The sequence below is a fragment of the Delphinus delphis genome, chromosome 3 (genome assembly GCF_949987515.2).
Source record: "Delphinus delphis chromosome 3, mDelDel1.2, whole genome shotgun sequence".
Lineage (NCBI taxonomy): Eukaryota > Metazoa > Chordata > Mammalia > Artiodactyla > Delphinidae > Delphinus > Delphinus delphis.
This window is the reverse complement of record NC_082685.1, coordinates 70,988,120-71,012,456: the sequence shown is the minus strand read 5'-3', so window position 1 is coordinate 71,012,456 and position 24,337 is coordinate 70,988,120. Positions and strand designations below refer to the sequence as shown.

The 24,337-nt window shown below is 40.4% G+C and overlaps 1 pseudogene; it reads left to right on the top strand.

Moving 5' to 3' along the window:
• LOC132422415 (regulator of nonsense transcripts 1-like) overlaps positions 1-24,337 on the top strand; it is a 128,179-nt pseudogene that overhangs the window by 2,109 nt on the left and 101,733 nt on the right.

Below are 24,337 nucleotides of genomic sequence, written 5' to 3'. Positions count from 1 at the left end.
TTTTCTCAAAGTGCTGGAGGCCAGAAGTCTAAAATCAAGGTGTGGGCAGGCCACGCTCCCTCCACAGGCTGTAGGAGGGAATCCTTCCCTGCCTTTACTAACTCCTGATGGCTCCTGGTGTTCTTGGCTAGTGGCCAAGCATAACCCCAATCTCTGCCTCTCTCTTCACATGACCCTCTTCCCTAGGTTGTTTCTGTGTCCTCTCCTCTCTTACAAGGACATCAGTCATTGGATTTAGAGCCCACCTAAATCCAGAATGATTTCATGTTCAGATCCTTAACTAATTACACCTAAAAGATATTATTTCCAAATAAGATCACATTCCAGATGGACATGAATTTGCAGTCAGGGACACTATTCAACCCACTACAATTAGGAAACCAGAAACAAATCTATTCCTCAATAGTAGCCCTTTAATTCCTGCTGTCCCCTACCCAATATCCAGGTAATTGACTACCTGTGCTCCACCACCACCTCCCCTGTTATTTCCTGCAGAGCTTGCAGATATCGGCTACCATGTCTTTGTTTCCACTGCTGTGTAGCTCATGCAGGCCCTGAGGATACCCTCTTCCATCCAGTGACAGCCTTCTCTTTCCATTTCCTCAACCAACCTGCCCAATAAACTGCAGAGAACAGTTTCGCTGGTAATTTTCCAGGCTACTTATCTTCCAATACTCTAGGTTGTGGGTTTCAAAACTTGCACACACACAAAAATAACAGGGCGAGGTTAGCATATGCTGGGCACCTAAGAATTGTACCAGGAGGCGAGAGACAAGAGGAGGAGGCTGCCCACAGAGAATATGGAATCTCAGCTCAGGATAACAGAAGCTTAAGAGAAGTCTGGATGAGTTGGGAGAAGGGTGAGGGTGTTTGAATCAGAGTTTTAAATCTCTTTTTTAATCTTCAGCCACAATGACAGCCAAAATGTCTCTTCTGGCTGTAAGAACTGGAAAGCCAATTTCAACAGGCTTGTGCAAAAAATGAACTGATTTATTGGTTCTAGAAATGGGAAGGGCCAAGTTTGGGCCCAGGGATGGCTCAAAGTTGCTTGGCTAAGATTGCTAGGCTTACATACTATCGTCTTAGTAAATTTGGCAGAAAGAATGGGTCTCTTCTCCAGGAGTTCCAGTAAGAGCGTGTGGGCTGAGGCCGAATGGCTGTGACGGTCACACATCCACTCCTGCACAATCTTTCAAGGGGCTACTGTACTCTCGTCTAGGGCTGAGTCACCTGCCCCACTTGTAGCCATGGGGTGGGGTCATTCCTCATAGGAAAGCGATGGTAATGTTAGAAGGGAAGAGAAAACAATGTGGGCAGGGAGCAACAGATGTCCACCCCACTTACTCTGACAACCTTATGGCCACTTCTGACACCATCAGAAAAATTTCCAGCCTGCCGCTGGAGTTGTGTCTGCCCCCAGAAAACTCATACAAATACCAGATAACTGTTTCTGGCACCACAGATACTTCAGTGTATTTGACTGAAGTATCAATAGTGCCTTAGACCCTATTTTCAGGCAACTAGACAAAAGGTATATTAGTCAGCTAGGACTGTCATAAAAAAATACAACAGACTGGGTGGCTTAAATGACAGAAATTTGTCTTCTCATAGTTCAGGAGGCTGCATCCCGAGCACCTCTTCCTTTTCTTATAAATAAGGAAGCACTGGGTTAGGGCCCCACCCTTATGACCTCATTTAACCTTAATTACCTCCTTAAAAGCCCTATCTTCAAATACAGTCACACTGGGGGTTAGGGCTTCAACATATGAATTTCAGGGGGTAGGGACACAATTCAGTCCATAACAAAAGGACAAACTTATTTTCATTCCTTTACTTCTTACTTACAAGAGTTAAGACGTGAAGTAATACATTTTGACACTGATTAACTCCGGCATATGGTGCTGCTTCAAATATTTTTTCAAATGCGAGTTCTAATTCAGTTTTCAGTGTTTTCCAGTTTCCAATTCATGATATCTCAGAGGTCACATTCTGATCCCAAGCACAGCCAGAATCCTATTAGTCTTCCCATATCAATTAACCCTACAATTTTTTCCATTTAATTGCCAGATGTTTTTCCTTAGGTCAGCAGGCCACAACTAGACGGCTGCCCAAAAAGAGCTTTTTCAGACATGAATCACACACACATACCACACATACACACACACATATTTTATGGCATGCTACATAATTATATCCCAAACATACAGTGATGTTATAGCTAAGCATGATTTATGGATACAATCTCTAAACATCGCGGTGCTTTATTATTTGAGTTCCTTCTCCCCCATAAGCCAAAGTCAATATACAGAAAAGACCAACTAAAAACATGTGATATCTGTTAAGTGTAACACGAAATATGACACTTAAAAGCAAATTGGTTACTAATTCCTGGAGCTGAGTTTGTTCAGTCCCATTTCAACCAAGGTACCTGCTCTAAGGAAACATACAGAAATCAAAATCTAGAAAACAAAAGCAAAATTCACTCTCTGGGTTGCCTCATAAAATCATTGACTTATTTCTTCAGCTTCCAAGGCCATGCTGAGCTCTGCCAGCACTTGTAATACAATCCTTGCTGGAGTTTCTCAGGCGCTCATTACCCCTCATCAGTAATGCAACAAGTCACCACACCCCTCTTTTTGCCAGTTTGACTTCCAAGTCATATGTTAGAATTCATTTGCCAAATACTGACCTATCCCTCAGTTCCTAGCGTGCAATTAAAAGAGAACTTACAAGTAAAAAACAATAGCACAGAAGTCACCTCTAACACATTTCCATTTGGGAAAAAAAAACAATGTCTACTTAACACATCAGTTCCTTTCAACAAGCCCTAGTTTTAGATGACTTGGGTAGAACCTGGTATGTCATTCTTGGCATCACTGTCTCACTGGAACCCTGACAACACCAACACCTCCATCTTGGTAAAGACTAAAACTAGAATTACCACAAATCTTAGATTAGATATATCTTATTATTTAGGCTCGAAAGTTATCCTTGTCTCACAGCCTCTTTCTGAGAAAAGGCACAAAGAGTGGGGTTAGGGTATACCAAAGTTCAATATTGGAAGTGTGTACACACATAAAACGGAGAGATATGTGTTGATATCGTGGTCCAACCTGAAGTGCTATTTTGCATGAATCAGGCCAGTGTGTAATAAGCCTGGGTGTATATTTATATTTAGTTCTTGTAGAATCAACATAAATGTAAAATAACTATCGGCTCCAGGCTTGGACTTATATGTTCTGATATTAGTCTATTAACAAAAGAAAAATAGCACTGAGGGGTAATTATTATATACTAGCTTCATGAGGACTTTTTTGGAAAAATTTTTTCTAAACTGAAAATGAAGAAGATAACATCTTGAATGTAATACCTGACAGATTCTATTATGGTTTCTGTCACCTTTTAGTATATTTCCTAACTGTGCCTACTACAGGAAAGGGCAAGGAATTAATCAGGTTGCCAACAGAGTTGGGTTACACGGCATGCAGAAAGCACTTCGGCTACATTATTTGCACAATTTCTATAGGGAGTTGTGCAATAGAGGCCTTAAATTTAATATGTCTGGCCGCCTTCCACTTGGACTCAGTTCAAACCCAGTGCCTGCAGCTCACTGTATCCAGAGTGGGAAATCAGTCATTATATTAGGAACGGATGGCAAATGATTCCAATTCACATTCTTCAGCTGGTACGTTTTTTAACCTGGAGCAACACCAAATTGGAAAATTCTACAATTCTACAAGCTGGACGTTTGATCTATATTGCAGTTTAAATACATTTCTAGTTTGAGGAAGCTGACAGGATTATTTTTCTTTAGAATTTCTTTAGTTGCTGTGCCACGGACAGAAATTTCGAGGTTCACATCATCCCCTTCCTGCAGGTCCTTTTGTTTCTCACTGGGGGTGGGAGGATAGTGTCAGTGCAATTAAACTGCAATGACCTATGTAAACAGTGACCTGACTCCGCACATGTGGACACATTACATAGATTGAAAGGCCATGCTCAGCAAAGATGAAAGACTCTTAGAGATGTTTTTTTTAAAAAAGGAAAGTAATGCCATAAAAAAATGGGCACAAGAAATGAAGAAGTGATAGAAAAAGAAATGTCAACCAGCTCTCAACCACATGAAAATATGGTTGATCATTTCAGTAGCAAGGAAATTAAAAATATAATATAAATGGGTCTCATTTTTTATTCACAATATCAAAAACTAACATACAGTGGTGGTAGGGACAGGGAGCTACACACTTTGCTGGAAGAACAATGAATTACTTTTACAAAAGTAATCCATAAATATACAGTAAAATTTAGAATGTGCATACCCTTGAGCCTAGAAATCTGAACTTTGAGACTATACAAAAATAAAAACAAGGGTTTGTAAACCTGAAAGTACAAATTTAATGCGGCATTATGTGAAGGGGCAAAAATCACTAAAACAATCCAAAAGGCCATCAACAGAGAAATGCTTGATTAAGTTATGGTAAATTTAGTGACAAGTATGTAACAATTTTAATCTTGGCTCTATGAGTATTTACCTAGAGGTAGTTATATAATGTACTACTTAGTTAAAAAAAAAAGTTAGAGAGTATTATGTAGAATGTAACCACCTTTAAAAAATAAAATATATTCTAGACATGTGAATATGAGTGTGCATTTGCGTACATGTGTGTATTTAGTGCACAGAGATACGGAAGGATACACAACAAAGGAGGAGGTGTGAAGAGAATTAACATTTTACTTCTACAATTCAGTAATTGCTGGACTGGTTAGAATAAGCATGCATTCCTTTGTAATTAAAATGGAATAAAATAAAAGGGGAAAGGGCAATTAATTCTGGATTTGTAATTTACAGGTATATCAGAGTCCTCCAAAGAAAAAGTACCAATCGAATGTGCAGTGTGCATGAGTATGTGTGTGTAGAGAGGTAGATTTATATATAAATATAAATATTTATATACAATATATAAAATATATAAATATAATACAAAGGTAGATACAAAGATGATACATAGACAGATACACACATTTATTTTAGGTCACATGGTATTGGGGTTGACAAGTCCAAAATCTGCAGGGCAGGCTTTTTGAATTGAGTTGTAGTTTTCCTTTGACTTTAATCACAGGGGATGGTAGTAATAAGACACGCCCTAAGGGATTTCCTGTATTCCAGACATATTCTTCTTTACCTCCACTGTGGAACAGCGTCCCAATTTCCCCTTAGTAATCAGGATCAATCCCTCAGCCAGTATATTAACAGATGGACTTCTTTGCCTGTTGACTCAGAGGCATAAGGAACCCAAAGAGGACAGTGGCAGTCTTAACTTTGACTTCAATGGAATCACTGTTCTGTTTCCTGGTGGAAGCATTCCTCCCTTTGGAGCTACGACCTCTAGGCCAACACAGCATAAGGTCACAATGACAGGAAGCAAAAATTTTGCTAGTGGGGCACTAGGAATAATAGTCAGTGGTGCCATTCCCATTTCTACCCCTTAGTTCCTGGGACTCATGCATCCTGGCTGTGGGAGAAACAGCACCATATACTGGATTCTGATTTAGAACAAATGAAGCCGGAGAACACTGGCCCAGCCTTGCAAGGTATCATCTAGTAGCTAGTATTGCAGTTGAGTCTTTAAAAGGCCATTCCACCATCCTATCAAGCCAGCTGCCTCAGGATGATGGGGAACATGGTAAGATCCGTGAATTTCATGAATATGGGCCCATTGCTGCATCTTATTTGCTGTGAAGTGATTTCTTTGATTTGAAGCAGTGATATGTAGAATGCCAAAACGGTGGATAAGGCATTCTCTAAGTCCATGGATGGTAGTTTTGGGAGAAGCGTTGCATGCAGTGAAGGCAAATCTGTATCCAGAATAAGTGTTTATTCCAGTAAGAACAAAGTGCTGTCCCTTCCATGATGGAAACAGTCCATTATAACAACATGCCTCCAGGTAGCTGGCCAATAACCCTGGGGAGCAGTGCCATATTGAGATCTCAGTGTTGGTCTCTGCTTCTGGCAGATTGGGCACTCAGCAGTGGCAGTAGCCAGGTCAGCCTTGGTGAGTGGAAGCTTATCTTGCTAAGCCCATGCAAAACCTTCATCCCTGCCACCATGACCACTTTGTTCGTGAGCCCAGTGGGTGATGACAGGGGTGGCTGGGAAAAGAGGCTGACGGGTATCCACAAAACAGGTTATCTTATCCACTTGATTATTAAAACCCTCCTCTGCTGAGGTCACCCCTTGGTGAGCATTCACATGGGACACAAATATCTTCACATTCTTCACCCATTCAGAGAGGTCTACATACGTATCTTCTCCCCAGACCTCCTTGTCACCAATTTTCCAATCATGTTCCTTCCAAGTCCCTGAACATCCAGCCAAATGATTAGCCACAGTCCATGGACTGATAATATACTCACACCTTTACCATTTCTCCCCCAAGCAAAATAAACAAGCAGCTGTCCTTCTTGAAGTTCCACCCACTAGGAAGATTTGCCTTTACCGCTATCCTTCAGGGATGTCCCAGAGAGGGGCTGCAGTGCTGTAGCTGTCCACTTTGGGGTGGTACTTGTATATTGTACAGAACTATCTGTAAATTAGACCCGAGTTTTCTCTTCCTCAGTCACTGATCATAGGGAACTCGACATAAGACCATAGGTATAGGATGGGGATGAGAAGATACTGTAACAGGAATGGGGACCACAGACATTTGGGCCACATCCTCATGTAACTTACTTGTGCCGTCAGGGCCTGCTCAAGCCCAATCTTATATTTACCGCTCCCATTCGATGCATGACTAACTTTATGGCTTGGTGGGTCAGAGATTACCCAGTTCATTATGGGCAGCTCAAGTCACATGGTAACTTGGTGGCCCGTGGATTAGCATCCGGCCTCTACTAAGGCCCAGCTGTATGCCAAAAGTTGTTTCTTAAAAAGACAGTAGTTTTCCACAGAGGATGACAGACTTTGCTCCAAAATCCTAAGGGCCTATGGTGTGATTCACCAACAGGGGTCTGCAAAGGCTCCAAACAGCATCCCTATCTGGCCCTGCCACTTCAAGCACCGTTGATTGGATCTGCTGGTCCAGGAGGCAGAGAACCTTGCATGACAGCCTGGACCTGTTGCAGAGCCTTCTCCTATTCTGGGCCCAACTCACAACTAGCAGTTTTTCAGGCCACTTGGTTAATGGGTCAGAGTAGCACTTCCAAATGAGGAATATGCTGCCTCTCACATCCAGAAAGGCCTACTAGGCATTGTGCTACTTTCTGGGTTGGAGGAGGGATAAGATGTAACAATTATCTCACCCTAGAAGAGATATCTCAGCAAGCCCCACACCACTGGACCACTAGAAATTTCACTAAGGTAGAAGACCCCTGAATTTTTATCAAATTTACTTCTCAACCTCTGACACACAAATATGTTATCAATTTCTAGAATAGTTGCTACTTCTTGCTCACTAAGTCCAATCAGCATAATGTCATCAATGTAATTGACCAATGTGATATCTTATGGAAGAGAAAGATGATTAAGATCTCTGTGAACTGAATGATGACATAAGGCTAGAGAGCTCACATACTCCTGAGGTAGGACAGTGAAAGTGTATTGCTGGCCTTGCCAGCTGAAAGCATACTGCTTCTGGTGGTCTTTACTAACTTGTATGGAGCAAAAAGCATTTGCCAGATCAATAGCTGCATACCAGGTGCCAGGGGATATGTTAATTTGTTCAAGCAATGAAACCATATCTAGAACTGTAGCTACAAATGGAGTCACCACTTGGCTAAGCTTATAATAATTCACTGCCATTCTCCAAGATTCATGTGTCTTCTGCACAGGACAATAAGCAAACTGAATGGAGATATGGTGGGAATTACCACCCTGCATCCTTCAAGTCCATGATGATGGTACTAACCTCTGCAGTCCCTCCAGGAATGTGCTATTGCTTTTGGTTTACTATTTTCCTAAAATGAAGCAGTTCTAATGGCTTATACTTGGCCTTTCCCACAATAATAGACCTCATCCCACAGGTCAAGGAGCCAGTGGAGATTCTTCCAATTGCTGAGTATGTCTATTCCACTTATGCATTCCAGCACTGGGGAAATAACTACAGGATGGACTCTGGGACCCACTGGATCTACTGAGAGATGGACCTGACCTTAAACTCCATTGAGCATCTGACTTCCATAAGGTCCAACTCTGACTGGTGACAGAATAACATTTTGCATCTCCGGGAGTCAGTATCAGTTCAGAGCTAGTGTCCTAAAATGTCTGATTATATCCTTTTCCCCAGTGCACAGTCACTCTGGTAAAAACATGTAGGTCCCTTTGGGTAAGGTTGGAAGAAAGATAGAAAGTATAAATTTGGGCAATATACTGAGGTCCTTCCTAAAGGAGACCTGGCCTTCTGCACTTCATTCAGAGGGTTCTGGGTCTGTAACCTGGCTTAAGCCTGGGAATTAATTGAGGGGCCCTACTCTCTGTTTTTATGATTCAAGCTAGACTTTTGTTCACTTGACCAAGCACTCTTTCCACTTATACAGATCAAGTAAATATTTAGTGGGCTTGCCATCTATTTCGCTTCTAGGCACCCCATGATCAATGAGCCAATGCCATAGGTCTCTCTGAGTCAGACATTCTGATGGCTGCTTTGACTCTGCTGTCCACTGTGAAAACCACACCCCCTTTGCCTTTGGCGACCGAGTGTTGCTACTTGGCCCCTGCCACCCAGGAATCCCATTATACCCACTGCATTTAGGTTCCCCAGTTCAGGTGCAGCAGTTTCCACTATAATTTTGGACCTACAGAAAAGAGTGATCACACAGCACTTTCAAGGATGCTTGGGGCTCCCCTCACAAATTTATTTCTCAGTCATGGTGAAAGGGAGTCCTTCTAGACCCTCCCAGGGTGAGTGAGCAGGCCTAAATAACTCCACTCCAACATTCCAATCTCCCAAAGCCTTTGCACCTCTTCCTCTACAGTAAACCAAGGCAGGTCAGCATTTCAACTTCACTTGCCATGGGCCACCTTTTGGTGCATGTTTTGGCCGACCAACCAACCAAACTGTTAGAGCCCTATCTAACTCCTCAAGTGGCAACATTAAATCCAGAATCTCTGCCTAGTGAGCCCATATCAACTAATTACATCCTTTCACCAACAACTTTATGTTCCTTTCACCACCATCCCACACCCTTCACCATCATTCCCACACATAGTTCCCAGATTTCTGTCTGTATAAATTGGAAACCCACGCAATTCTTTTGGAGTGTGGAACACCTCCTCGCGGGCCATACTTTGCACCTCACCCTTTGGGGCCTGCTGGGACATGAATCAAATTATAGGTCTAAAAGCAGAGAGGGGTGGTGGGGATGGATACTGAGGAGAATCAGCAGGCATGCAGAACCCTGCCTTTTATGAGTTTTTGACTAGGAGTATCTCATAGTGATATTTTGTGTATCTCTATTGCCATATTACACCTTGGACCATTGGTGCCCTGGTTACCATGGAAATAGAGTCAGTACTGTCTTTGAATCTCATTAAATTAAGGAAGCAATTCCATAAACTGCATAACCATTTCAGAAAACTCATCCTTAATATTCTGTTCCTCTAGAACCACTTTCAGTAGGGAAATCTTTATCAGTCAATGTTTCCAGAGAAACAGAACCAACAGGATGGATGGCTGGATAGATATACAGGTAGATAGGTATTAATCAAATCTACAAAATACCTTCACAGAAATACCTAGATTAGTGTTTGATTACATAACTGGCTAGCAGAGCCCAGCCAGCCAAGTTGACACATAGAAACTAACCATCACAACAGGTAACAACCAGTAGCCCTCCTTAGAATATTACACTTGACTCTGGATCTACAGATTCAATGCAATCCCTATCAAATTACCAATGGCATTTTTCACAGAACTAGAACAAAACATTATAAAACTTGATGGAAACACAAAAGACCCCGAATAGTCAAAACAATCTTGAGAAAGAAGAATAGAGCTGGAGGAATCGTGCTCCCTGATTTCAGACTATACTACAAGGCTACAGTAATCAAAACTGGTACTGGCACAAACACATATGTGTAGATCAATGAAACAGGATAGAAAACCCAGAAATAAACCCATGCACTTATGGTCAATTAATCTATGACAAAGGAGATAAGAATATGCAATGGAGAAAAGACAGTCTCTTCAATAAGTGGTGCTGGGAAAACTGGACAGCTACATGTAAAAGAATGAAATTAGAACATTCTCTAACACCATATACAAAAATAAACTCAAAATGGACTAAAGACCTAAATGTAAAACCAGATACTATAAAACTCCTATAGGAAAACATAGGCAGAACACACTTTGACATAAATCACAGCAATATCTTTTTGGATCCACCTCCTAGAGTAATGGAAATAAAAACAAAAATTAAAAAAAAAAACAAAAATAAACAAATGGGACCTAATGAAACTTAAAAGTTTTTACACAGCAAAGGAAACCAAAAACAAAATGAAAAGACAACCTATGGACTGGGAGAAAATATTTGCAAATGATGCTAAGACATGGGATTTCCAAAATACACAAACAGCTCATACAGCTTAATATCAAAAAAAACTCCCAAAGAACCCAATCAAAAAATGGGCAGAAGACCTAAACAGACATTTCTCCAAAAAAGACATAGAGATGGCCAAAAGGCACATGAAAAGATGTTCAATATTGCTAATTATTAGAGAAATGCAAATCAAAACTACAATGAGGTATCAACTCATACCAGTCAGAATGGCCATCATTAAAAAGTCTACAAATAACAAATGCTGGAGAGGGAGTAGAAAAAAAGGAACCCGCCTACACTGTTGGTTAATTGGTGTAGCCACTATGGAGAACAGCATGGAGGTTCCTTAGAAAACTAAAAGTAGAGCTACGATAGGATCTTGCAATCCCACTCCTGGGCATGTACCCAGAGAAAACTCTAATTTGAAAAGATACACACACACCAATGTTCATAGCATCACTATTCACAATAGCCAAGACATGGAAGCAACCTAAATGTCCACAGACAGATGAATGGATAAAAAAGATGTGGTACATATATACAATGGAATATTACTCAGCCATAAAAAAGAATGAGATAATGCCATTGGCAGCAAAATGGATGGACCTAGAGATTACCATATTACACAAAATAAGTCAAGACAAAGACAAATATCATATGATATCATTTATATGTGGAATGTAAAAAAATGATACAAATGAACTTATTTACAAAACAGAAACAGACTCACAGACACAGAAAACAAACTTATGGTTACCAAAGGGGATAACGGGGGTGAAGAGGGGGAGAGATAAATTAGGAGTTTGAGATTAACATATACACACTACTATATATAAAATAGACAAGGACCTACTGTATAGCACAGGGAACTATACTCAATAACTTGTAATAACCTATAATGGAAAAAAAATCTGGAAAAGAATAGATATATAACTGAATCACTTTGCCATACTCTTGAAACTAACACAACACGGTAAATTAACTATACTTCAATTTAAAAAAAAAAAGAATATTATGCTGGACTCTGGCCCAGGGTGAACTTTCCTAAAACAGTCTTGACCGATCTAAAAACACCTCATCTCAATCCAACTTGGACACTTCAGGAGTAATCCAAACTGGATTATACATAAAATCTTAAGTAAGATGTGAAAGTAAGAGGTCACCCAGGCTTCCCCATTTATTTGGTAGTTGAGCAGCAAATGCTTGTTTTGCCTCCATTTACATATAGCCATCACTGCTGTAGACTCTAACCCTTCCTGGCCACTGAAGTGGAGCTCAGAATGCCTGGACTCAAGTTCTAGCTCAGCCATCTTCCCCAGGCAGATTACTTCATCTCTAAGAGCCTCATCTATTAACATCTCAGAGTTTGGCTCTCATGTATGCATGTCTCTATTGCTCAAAATGTAACATTAAAATAAGTTTTTAAAAAACATTGAAATAATAACATAAATGTATGGAGCTACTAAAAATGTTGCTTTATTTCCAAAAACTTTACTTGTTTTCATGCAACATGCTTTTGAAAATATGAATATGAGAAAGAATTTATATTCCCATTGGAAGAGGGTCGATGGGATTTTTCTGGAGCAATGCTCTACATTCTAAATCAGAGGTCATCATAATGGGTTGTGTGCTCCCTTGAGTTGATGTGGGTGGCCATGACATTTGGTATAGGAAATGTTGCCTTCGCGAAGTAAAAATGAAACTGTTTGACCCACTGGCTGCAGAGCTTGTACTCAGAATTTTGTTCCCAGGAGTACATAGCCTATACTCTTTTCCTATTTCTGGTAGTAACTTAAGAAACAAATTTATAACTTGCCTGAGGAGTCAAGACTGCTGCTCCTCAAACAGAGATTTTCTTGGTGCAAAGAAAAATAACCCTTCTAGGCATTAAGTGTTTGGCTCTAATGCTCTGAATGCCTGGTTTGGGAATCATTAGAGCACTTGCTATAAATACTTCTGGAGGCCATGATACAAAACAACTTTATACCCAAAAAGAATATAGCAAAAACATCTCAAACTATTACCTCTTACAGTAAATAAGTTTCTGTATCAAAATGAAAAATACAAAATGGGATATGGTCATGAATATGAGAGCTGCGGCATCATCTTCTAGCCAGAGAACACTGCAGAGTTACCTTAGTCCCTAAGGCTCAACTGTCTTGTATAACAATGGTAATAATAATGTCTGCCTCTAAGTATTACTGAGATAATCAATAGCTAACAGTGTACATGAGAGAGATTTGTGAACCTCACAATTTTGGAAATATTGTCTTCTTGTAAAACCAGAGGAAGTTATAAAAGAAGTAAATGCTATTTGAGAGGACTTAATCAAAATAATATCTCCTTAAAATGAAATTAGAATTTCTCAGACATAGCAACATAAATCCACAACGTTTATGATGAGAACCAGGGAAATGGGAAAAGATTATCAGTCCTTTGTACAAAGAATGTATTCCGAACAAGTTCAGAATAGTGCTAAAATATGGGTTTTGCATATGTGTTCCTCCTAGGCAAAGAGAGACTACCCAGGAGATAAAAGACTGAGTGCTCGAGAGGACAGAACTGATGTTTGTGAGGAAAGCCTGAAGACAGATTTTTCTGGAGGGAACCTGAAGATGGGAGCACTGCAGATCATTCTAACGCGTGGGCTGTCAGCAAATGTCAAGACTCCCAACAGAAACCTCTCAGTACAGACAGCATCTGTTTCTCCAGCTGCTTCTCAGGCTGAAATCGTAAGGAAAACAATATGGAGGCAGGAAAGGGAAGTTTGGGAAAGATTATATTCTACTCCAGAAGCCATAGAATCAACAGGAAATACTTGCATGTGATCTTTATTCAAAACTAGAAGGGGAATCCAGTAGAGAACATCTGTTGTGAAATTTCCTTAGCCTGGATCAGACTACCCACCCTACCTCTTAAGGGATCTGACTAAATGATGATTTCTAGGTATGGTATCTCGAGAACTTTCTGGTAACTAAAGATGAGAACCTAGACGTCATTCTTTTTATCATTTTATTTTTGGCTGTGTTGGGCCTTTGTTGCTGTGTGCGAGCTTTCTCTAGTTGTGGTGAACTGGGTCTACTCTTCGTTGCAGTGCACGGGCTCCTCATTAAGGTGGCTTCTCTTGTTGTGGAGCATGGGCTCTAGGTGCGTAGGCTTCAGTAGTTGCGGCACGCAGGCTCAGCAGTTGTGGCTCGCGGGCTCTAGAGCGCAGGCTCAGTAGTTGTGTCGCATGTGGCGCATGGGCGCTCTGCGGCATGTGGGATCTTCCCGGACCAGGGCTCTAACCCGTATCCCCTGCATTGGCAGGCAGATTCTTAACTGCTACACCACCGTGGAAGCCCTAGGCATCATTCTTGATATTACCTCTCAAATAGTTGTCAATGTGTCCACCTCTCTTCATTTCCACCTCTGCCCCCCAACCTAGCCCCCCACTGGACAACTCCTTCGTGACTGGCAGGCTTGCAACCTCTCTCATGACGCACAGAATCATCTTGGTAAAACCTGAATATGTATCCCGGCTTCAAACTGCCAATTGTTTCCCACTGTCTTTAAAATCCATGGTTCTTCCCAATGCCACAGGCCCTATATTTCAAACTCTTCTTCCCCTCTAGCCTCATGTGCATCCACTCACCTGACATAGACCCTTTCTACAGATCCTGACTTTTCCGTGAATGCACCAAGTTCTTTACTGCATCAGCAACCTTCTCCCTATGTCCCTTTGTGTGGAATGTTGTACCCCCAGCTCCTTTCTTTAGGTCACAGATTGAAAAGCAATTCCTAGAGAACTGATGCCTCCCACATATTTACGGCCCCTCTGATATTCTCTATCGCTGCCCTCGGCTCTCCTCCTTAACAGTAATTCTCACAGCATGTTCAATTATAAATTCAGCTGTGTTTTTATGTAATGTCCTCTTCCTCTAAGTGCCATGAAGGCAATGAATGACCATGTCTCCTTTGTTCACCATTTTATACCCAATGCAGAGCAGAGAGCCTGAAATAAATAGCTGTTGAGTGGAAAAATGACTAAATGGTAAAGGTATTACTCTAATAATTATCCATTCATCCACAATAGTGAAGGCATTTTCAATCTTGGCTGTTGTTGGAACCGCCTCCCCCCAGGCAAAAAAAGTTAAAATCAACTACTTTCTTCAAATTCTAAGACTGACACTAAACGATTTGTTTGCAATTATATCTCCTTAACTAGACAACAAGCAACTTAAGACTGCGGACTGTGCTTTGTTTTCCTTTAGATACCTAACATTTGGCAGAGAATGAGCATTCAACACATGTTTATACAATGTTTTTTACGTTTAAAGTGAAATTAGTGAAACGGTGAAGTTTTAAAACATTGACTGTATCTTAACTTTTCAAAGCCTACGTGTAGCTCTCACTAATCTGCAAGATTGTCACATTTTACAAGCTGTAGCCAAGATAGGAACAAATTATCCATGAAAACTATCACCTCCATGTAAAGAAAATCAGGGTAAACAAAATCCCAAATATAACACATTTCCCTCTACTATATACACGGTTTCGCATCTCTGATGTTGATGTGGGATACAGTTTCGTGAAGGTGTCCATCTTACTTTCCACTAGTGAGAGAGTACAGTTTAAAGGGGCTCTGGATCCAGAATGCCTGACGAGAACCTGAACTCAGGCAAGTTCCTTACCCTCTTTGCATTTCCACATCCTCTTCTATGAAATGAAGATAACAATAATTCTGACTTCACTGGCTTGTTGTAGGGTAGCATGTGAGCTGGTCTCTCAATAAGCTAAAGAATATCAATCAGATGGATGGGAGACAGGGAATCAAAAGTCAAAAGAGAATGGAGACACTCTGAAAATAAACTGTAGCCAGGAATGCAAGAGGAGACATGGTAAGAAATAAATGAGGATGGCCAAAAGCCTTGAATGCCACAAACAGACTTTGGATTTTATGCAACTGGCAGAAAGGGTCATTTGGGGCTCTGAGGATGGATTTGGCCGGATCAGAGCTACAGGATGGGTAGAATGAGCCAGTGTTGTGCCTGCTGCCCACTCACCTCTGTGCTGATGATGACACACTAATTATTCCTCTCTGTAAATCCTCCTTACCCCTCTCCTAGGCTTCATGCTTCAAGTGGAATTCATTTCACTCCCGGCAGGGGCAACTCTGAGACTCAGACTCAGCACCCAAAGGACTGCTTTCTCTGACCACCAAGACTGATTCAGAGTGGACATGTGGTCCAAGCCACCAACGAGCGGCAATGGCACTTTTGCTGATACTTTTGAGAGAGGGGGACACCATCTTTGCTATTAGAGTTAAGTCTGGGAGGCTGTAGGCCTAGGTTTACTGGCAGCTATTTTTGCCACTACGTGAAGCCTGAGAATGAAACCCCCGTGGAGGAGAAGAGAGTCAACAGAAGCAGAGAGCCCAGGTCCTGGCGATGTTATTCAAGTGGCATTCAAACCACCCAACCCTTGGCCTTCACATGTACCTAAGTCAGTAAATTCTCTTTCCTTGAGTTGGTATTTCTGTCCCTTGCAACAGAAAGAATCCTCACTGGTACTGCAGTGACAAAGATACTCACAAGGCCAAAGATATAAGACTAGAGATAATGATGGGACAAAAGTAAGATATGTGGGCTGGGGGGAACGTAAGTGAGGATGATTTGCATGACTCCTGTTTCTTTAACTACAAAGTTAGCATTAGTATTGAACAATATAAGGGGCATTGTTTCTCCCCTCATATGACTCTTACCAAGAATCTTTACAACTATTTAAGAACATGAAATACTAAGACGAGTTTTCATTTGACTATAAGATTCCATCTTCACTTCTCTCTCCCTCCTAATTTATTATCAGATATAGTGTTAATACGAAGATAGGCTGATTCATATATTCATACACAGTTTGAAAATTTACCTAAAATATTAAGAAACTTAAATGAAAGAAGGTATGGAGATCATGACTAAAAATAGATCCACTGTGACTCAGAGAGACTGTATTTTCTCTGTGACTCACAGGGAATATATTTATTGGTACACAACAAATATTTGTTGATGAATAGTAGCAGCTAACACAGCTAACACTATGCTTGAAGAGCCTGACATATGTTCACTAGCTTAACGATAACTCTTTCAGGGATATATTTTTTATTTCTATTTTACAGTTGAGAAAACTGAGACACGGACAGAATAAATAATTTTCCCTGATTCCTAAAGGTGCCCTGATACAAAACTAGATAGCTTAGCTGTAGAGCCATATGCTTAAGCACTATACTTAGAGCAAGTGAAGAAATGAATAGGTGGTCCCTTCTTGTTCCCTGTTGGTGGGGAAACTGGACCGAGTCTTTGTGACAAGTTGGTTCTGTTGCCCTTCCAACAGGCTCACATTCTTCTAATGTCTTGGCTACCACCCGATTATCAACTAGATGCTTTCAGGAAGTTGTGTTCACTATTTCCAATCCCCCAGGCACAATTCAGTACACTGAAAAGGCAATTTACTCAAATGAGAACCTTTCTAAATGCTAGCATGGTAAACGAAGACTAAGTGCTGTTTCTCTACATTGTCTGCTGGTAGCAAGGGAGTAGTTGAGTCACAGAGAGAATGAGGCTTATTACCAGCGTGATATCTAGCACTGTAGCATTTCTTGTTCACGTGGAAATGGATGCCGACCATCACCTGTGTGTTTCAGATGCACATCTTGCCCAGAACCTGGTGACAATTCGCCCACAGCGTATTTATGTATTAGGTGGGACGGGTGGCACGGTGATCACTAATCTGATAGGAATCAACACTTACCCTAATGGCACAGCATTTTCCATTTGAATTTGCACATGAGTTTGTGCCTCTCAGCTTACACAGAAGTGCTAATCATATCTCATAAAGATAGCAATTTAAAAATCAATGTCTGTGTTCACGGAAATATGACATTTAATTCTTGGCTGATGTCACTATCATGGGAGGGGTAAGAGCAATTTCTATTAAAAAATCAGGTAGCGGGCTTCCCTGGTGGCGCAGTGGTTGAGAGTCCGCCTGCCGATGCAGGGGACCTGGGTTCGTGCCCTGGTCCGGGAAGATCCCACATGCTGCGGAGCAGCTGGGCCCGTGAGCCATGGCCGCTGAGCCTGCGCATCCGGAGCCTGTGCTCCGCAACAGGAGAGGCCACAACAGAGAGAGGCCTGCGTACCGGTTAAAAAAAAAAAAAAAAAAAAATCAGGTAGTTCATGAATTTAATCATGAAATATCTCACTATCACAAAATGCCTACCCTCCCTCTGTAGGATGTATCTTTTTGAGTTCATAACGACGCTTCTTACAGCCTTTGATATGGAGAGCCAACCATCTCTTTACCTTAAGACATACTATCTTGAAGGTTTTCCTTAGAAGCATCAGAAGAGATGTTGGGTTGATTTGTTTATTTCTTTAGATGAAAATAATTCAGTGTTGGTGATGGAAATAAGAGTGCATTCCGTCAACTTTAAACTCATGTTTCTGCTGTTCCTAGAATTTTGATAGCATCAACAACTTCAGTGCTTAAAGTGAGGCTGTATAAACCAGAGAAGCACTTGGGCATTTGTCTTGCCCCCTGCCCAAGGTCTGAAAACGTGTTGATTGTCTCCTATGGGTATGATTTCCAAATTCTCAAATTAACTTCTGTTGACTCCTTTGCCAGAGGATATAGAGCTATGTTGAATGCATCTTTCCCAATACTATTTATGCCTAATGACCTTCGAAAACAGGATCTTTCCTCTTTTTTTCTTTTCATTTCCCCAGGTGCAGATGAATGAAAGATAAAATGTACCAAGCCGTGTACTGAGCATCTATTGCTGAGTTCTTCAAACCTTTACTTCCAAAAACCATGTATCACTCTGAAAAGTAATAACCTCCTAATATTTTAGCATTTCTTCTCTTAACTTTCCAATAATGTTCTCATTTGTATGAGTATGACCTTAAATGTCTATTTATACATAAACGGGGTCATCTACTTCTGACATTCCCATGTTTGTTGATTTGGTCAAGAGGTACTTGAATTTTCTTCTCATTGGATCCATTCAGCAAATCTTACTCTACGTCACAGTAGCTCAGACTGTTCTGTCCAGGGCTTGTCTTCTGAAAGAAGGCTAATGCAACTGAATCCTTACACCCTGACACGTCCTTTCTTGGAAAAGCATGTAGAGCGGGTGTTCACCATGTATATTTCTGGTCTGTTACTTTGATGAATTCTTCTACTCAGACTTTCATATATGTAGTCATTTAGACAAAGTGCTTTTGTGCTTTTTTCCCTACATCATTGTACTCAGTCAACTACTGACTATCTCACTGACTCTCTTTTTAAGATCCTGAACTAGATTTCAAGTTTCTTGAATAATCTGGCCTAATGTTTTCCTTTTTCTCAATACCCAGTTGAAAGGGCTTCTTTATTTTCTGGCAGTGCCGTCCACTTTTTTGTTCTATTTAAAACTTTTTTTCTGTTGTATTGATATATTATTTATTTTTTGTTATTACTTTTATCAGCAAGCTGAGCCCAGAAATTCCCAGTGGTTTGGACAGCCTCTACTGCAACTCCTTTTGAAATGAGATAAATCAGAAGTTGATTGCTATTTCAAGAGGGAAAGCAAAGAAAAATGTGCAGGTGAGGGGAAGGGGTAGATTAGATCTAAATTATAGGTTTCATCCTCTGCAAGCCTCAGCCAGTCCCCTCCCTCCTTCTTCCGAATCCTACTTAGCAGACCATCAAAGCCCCATCTCCCTCTGAGTCTCCCCCAGTGACATCTTCCCTTCCTTTTAAACTTACCAACTTGAGTCCTGGCAGTACCATCCAACCCACCTTCTAGAGTCACACTATTCATACTGTTAAGGCTTGTCTCTTTCTCCCACTCCACTAGCTAATATGCACATAAGTTGATAGTTTATTCATTTAGTATATGTATTGATTCAGTTCTTTATGCTTGTGTCCAAATGCACAGCTCATTTGTCTATTAAAATCATTGAGGAAAAGGGAAGAAAGGGTAATCAAAAATCCAGTTTCCTTAGTTTAGGTTGATGTTCTTAATAAAGAGTTGACAGATGAATAGATAAAGAAGATGTGGAACATATATACAATGGAATATTACTCAGCCATAGAAAGAAATGAAATTGAGTTGTTTGTAGTGAGGTGGATGGACCTAGAGTCTGTCATACAGAGTGAAGTAAGTCAGAAAGAGAAAAACAAATACCATCTGCTAATGCATATATATGGAATCTATTAAAACAAAAAATGGTACTGATGATCCTAGTGGCAGGGCAGGAATAAAGACGTAGACATAGAGAATGGACCTGAGGACACAGGGTGGGAGGGGGAAAGCTGGGGCGAAGTGAGGGTAGCATCAACACATATACACTACCGAATGTAAAATAGCTAGCTAGTGGGAAGCAGCAGCATAGCACAGGGAGATCAGCTTGGTGCTCTGTGACCACCTAGAGGGGTGGGATAGGGAGGGTGGGAAGGAGGCTCAAGAGGGAGGGGATATGGGGATATATGTATACGTATAGCTGATTCACTTTGTTGTACAACAGAATCTAACACAGTATTGTGAAGCAATTATACTCTAATAAAGATCTATTTAAAAAAAAGAAATAAAATAAAGAGTTGAGTCAAGCTGCAGGCAAAGGAGAAAAGTCTGTTTGTCCTTCATACTGTCCACGTTGTAAGAAGTTAGAGATGCCTATTTTAGACTGTAAGCCTTTGAGGGAATGGAGAGTAACTGTTTAAATCATGTTGCGTAGCTTTTAGAATGATAATGGGAAAAATGTTTCTCTTAATAGCACCAATTTTATCCAAACATAGAGGTCTTACTAAGGCATTGTTCTCTAAACCTTTTGCATTATGTACCATTATCAGTAAAAAGTTTTGAACACAAAAATCCCATAAACACATGTTTATATGTATTCACATGTATTGCTTACTATATTACATGCATTATAAAGCACAAAGACCAAAATTTAAAAGGAACGAAATTAAAACAAATTTTAATGAAACTTTTCCCCACAACCTGTTGCACACGTGCCCAACACGGAAAGCCACGATCTTTGACCCTGGTTTCCTTCAAATATCATAGCTAAAACGTAAGTCCTATCCATTTCCTCTCTGAATATACCTCAATGACCACTTCTCCATGCCCACCACAGGCTGACCTTACACTGCTGTGAACTCTCTCTCACCTGTACTCTGCAGCTCATCTCCTCGTTTTCTTTAGCTCTTTCTCTCCAGCGTGAGCTTCACCAGTGGCCTAGGTGCTCTTGCCCAAACTCCACACTGATCGTTTCTCCTCTGCTCAAGTCCTTTAGTGGCTTCGCCTTGCCTACAGGACAGGTGAACCCGCCGATCATAACACCATCTGTCCTTGGCTCACCTTCCCAGGTGGACCCTCCTCCTTTCCCACCTGACTCTCCAGCTACATCAAAGTGACTGCAGTTTTTTTGAAGGCACCAATACTTTTATTTTCACCTTTGCATGATATTTTCCTCTACCAGAAATGGCCTTTTTCTTCATGCCTACCTGACAACCCTTAACAATTCAGCTTAAATATCACTTCTCTAGGAAGGTTCTCTTTATTTCCTTTTGCAGAATTAAGCACTTGCCTTTCTGTGTTCCCTTAACACTTTGTATTGAATTAGAGCACTTATCATATTACTTGAGTAATTTATTTCCGTGACTCTGAATTCCTAAACGATAGAAAGTCTGCTCTGCTCTTTTCTTGGATTATCACTGTATCACAGGTGAGGCATGATGTAAATGCTTGATCTTTCTTAATAAATAGAGAGGATGGATAAACAGTAATTGAACAAATGCATACGTTTGGTGGCAGTGAAGAAAACTTTCAACTCGGCAGTCTGCAATAAACAATCAAACATTTCAACAGTACAAGAGGAAAAAAATACCTCTTGCCTAGAGATTTAATATTTTCTCACAGCTCAACAGCTTTTAGGTCATTTTCAAAGCCTTACCTCTTATATTGCCCAGTCAACATAATTAATGACGTTAATAAAAAATAAGATCTATAAGTGTTTGCTATGTGTGTAACACTGTGATAGCACCTTATTGCAATACCTAATTTAACCATCACACAGCCTGTGAAGTAAGCGCTAGTATTCACTCCACCCGGCATGTAAGAAAGTCAGTGAGGCTCTGGAGGCTACAGTGACTCTTTCCACAGGTGAAAAAAAGCAAGATTAAAAGCAGATCTCCAAATGCAAGCTCTTAACCCAAATGTTCGGCTGCTTTCAGGCCATGTATCTCCAAATCTTTTTCAGAATGTCTACCCTGAAATTTAGTTCCTTCCACTGCTAGACTGGGAACAATTTCCAGTATTCTTAGGATAGCTACTAGTAAAATGTGACATAAATGTGATAGTTGTACATACTGTATGTCCCATAAAGTGTCTAAGACCCAGGAACTCTTTGGAAGTCTCTAGACCAGACTGTTTACTTATAAATCAAATGATCTGTTTCACAGAGTGGTTTGGCTTCATTGACTTCTACTCGTGCCACCACCATCTCCTGTGTGGCACTGTGATCTGCCATGGCTGAAATACACGCAGATGAAGTTTGTTCATCTTTTATTTGTTTGTATTTGCTTTAGCTAATTCTTACTCCATCAACAATCTCAGCTGAAATTTGTCCTAAATACTTTACTGCCTGAATGAACATTCTTCACGGATACCATAATAGATTAGCCTTGCAAGTAAGTAAGTGGGCAGGGAGACCCCTTAAAAATGGTGTGTGCTTTGTGTTAGTTGAAATGCTGTTTGCTCATTTTTTAACTGCAAAATTCCAATCCATATGATGTTCATTCGAAATATCCAGCAAAGATGAAACAGCATGGTAGACAGGGAGAACTGAATAATATATAATAAATTTAAAATATTGAAAAAATCTATCAGTTTGTTACACGACATTTTTTTCCTGTTGATTCGGAATAAGTCGTTACTTGATAAAGTAGGTAAGTGACTGTTTTAGTAACTAAACTAAAAACAATTCTGTTCCTCTAAATGTGGGAATGAAAGACTTATTATTTTACAAAATTTTAATAGACACTATGAACTCAAAGGAAAAGCATACTAAAAACAAATTGGATTTCACATTTGATAAAGGAAATATTTTGAAGGCCCTTTTGAAAATGTAAGCTGTTTATTCATTTATCATTGTCTCTGTTGAATATTATTTATTACATTTTCTCACACACATAAAAGTGTACTAGTCTCCACAAAGCAAATTAAACAGGTCTCTGCCTACAAGGATCATACACATTTTGCAAAAGACGCCATTGAAAATATGCCCAGAGTGGGATATAAACACCCAATTGAAGTATCTTAAGACATGGTACATGAGTAATTGCTGGTTATCCTGTATTTAGACTTCACTGTCTTGGTATTTAAGGAATGCCTAGTGACTCTACTGCCATCAAGACTTCAAAGGGAGTTATCACTTGTACTTTGTTCCCATTCAACTTGGAAAAGCTTTATGGGTAAAAGGGATTTTCAAGAGGATCCTGAGATAAAATGTATCTTTTGCAAAGAAAGCTGTGCTTGGAAACCAAAATACAAAATGAAGGAAGCTAGACACAGAGTGAAAAAAAGAGAAATGGAATTAATAAAGAGAAAACGTTTAAAAGGATCTCATCTTCATGTTGTATCTTATTATGCCAGTGACTCTATGTCGACCTATCTCCCAAACTCCAGATTTGCGTATATGCTGGTTTACTTGGCATCTCCACTTAGATATCTAAGAGTGTTCTCAAATGTACATGTTCAAAGTAATACTCCAGCTCCCACCTCCCCCATCCCCTAACCTGCTACTTCCCCAGTGTTCCTCATCTCAGTAAATGACACCACCACCCACCCAATCATAAGTCCTCTGGAATCTGACTCCAAAACACGTCTGGAGCCATTCACTTTCTCTCCCTCTATGCTACCAACATTCGTTGTTCAAGCCACCGTCATCTCCTGCCCAGCCTACTTCCATAGCCTGCCATCAGCCTACGACAGTAGTCCTCATTATATTTTCCAACTTAACTCAGATCACAGCACATCTCTACTTAAAATTCTCCAATGGCTTCCAATTTAAGGAGAATTCTTAACAGGACTTCAAGGACTGACATGATCTGCTTCCTGACTGTTCCTTCCACCTCATTTTCTACCACTCTCCAGTTCAAATCCTGCCTCAAAAGCTTCATTTTTTTTTTTTCAAACTCCAGTTTCTTTGCACACAGCTGTTTCCTACCCCTCAGTTCTTCTTCCTGATCTTCACTTGGCTTCCTCCTTCTAGTCGTTCAGGTGTTACTGTTTCAAAGAGAGGTATTACTTCTTCAGCACAACCTTCTCTGACCAACCAACCTAAAATAACCCCCTCCCCAGTGACAGAAAGTCACTTTCTATAACATCAACTTGTTTTATTCTCTCCCCAGCACTTAACACCATCTGAAATCACTGTGTTTATCACTTTATTAGTCCATTGCACAACCTAATTTGTAAGCCACTTCAAAGGAGGGTTCTTGAGCCACTTGTTTACTTCTGTATCACCTATATTGAGAACAGTCCCTGGCCCCGATTGAGCCTCAATAAATGGATGTCCAATAAATAAAGAGCAACTCATAGAGTCACTGACTTTCTAGGAGTTAGAATACAAAAAGGAGTTTGGAAAACTTGATGTCCAAGGGTATACAGTCTTAAAACATGGAAAGAAATATCTGAGACCTAGGGGTAAGTGTCCATACCCACTAATTGACTAGATTTAATTGATGACTAAGGAATTCACGTAATCGTCTTATCTGAATAATA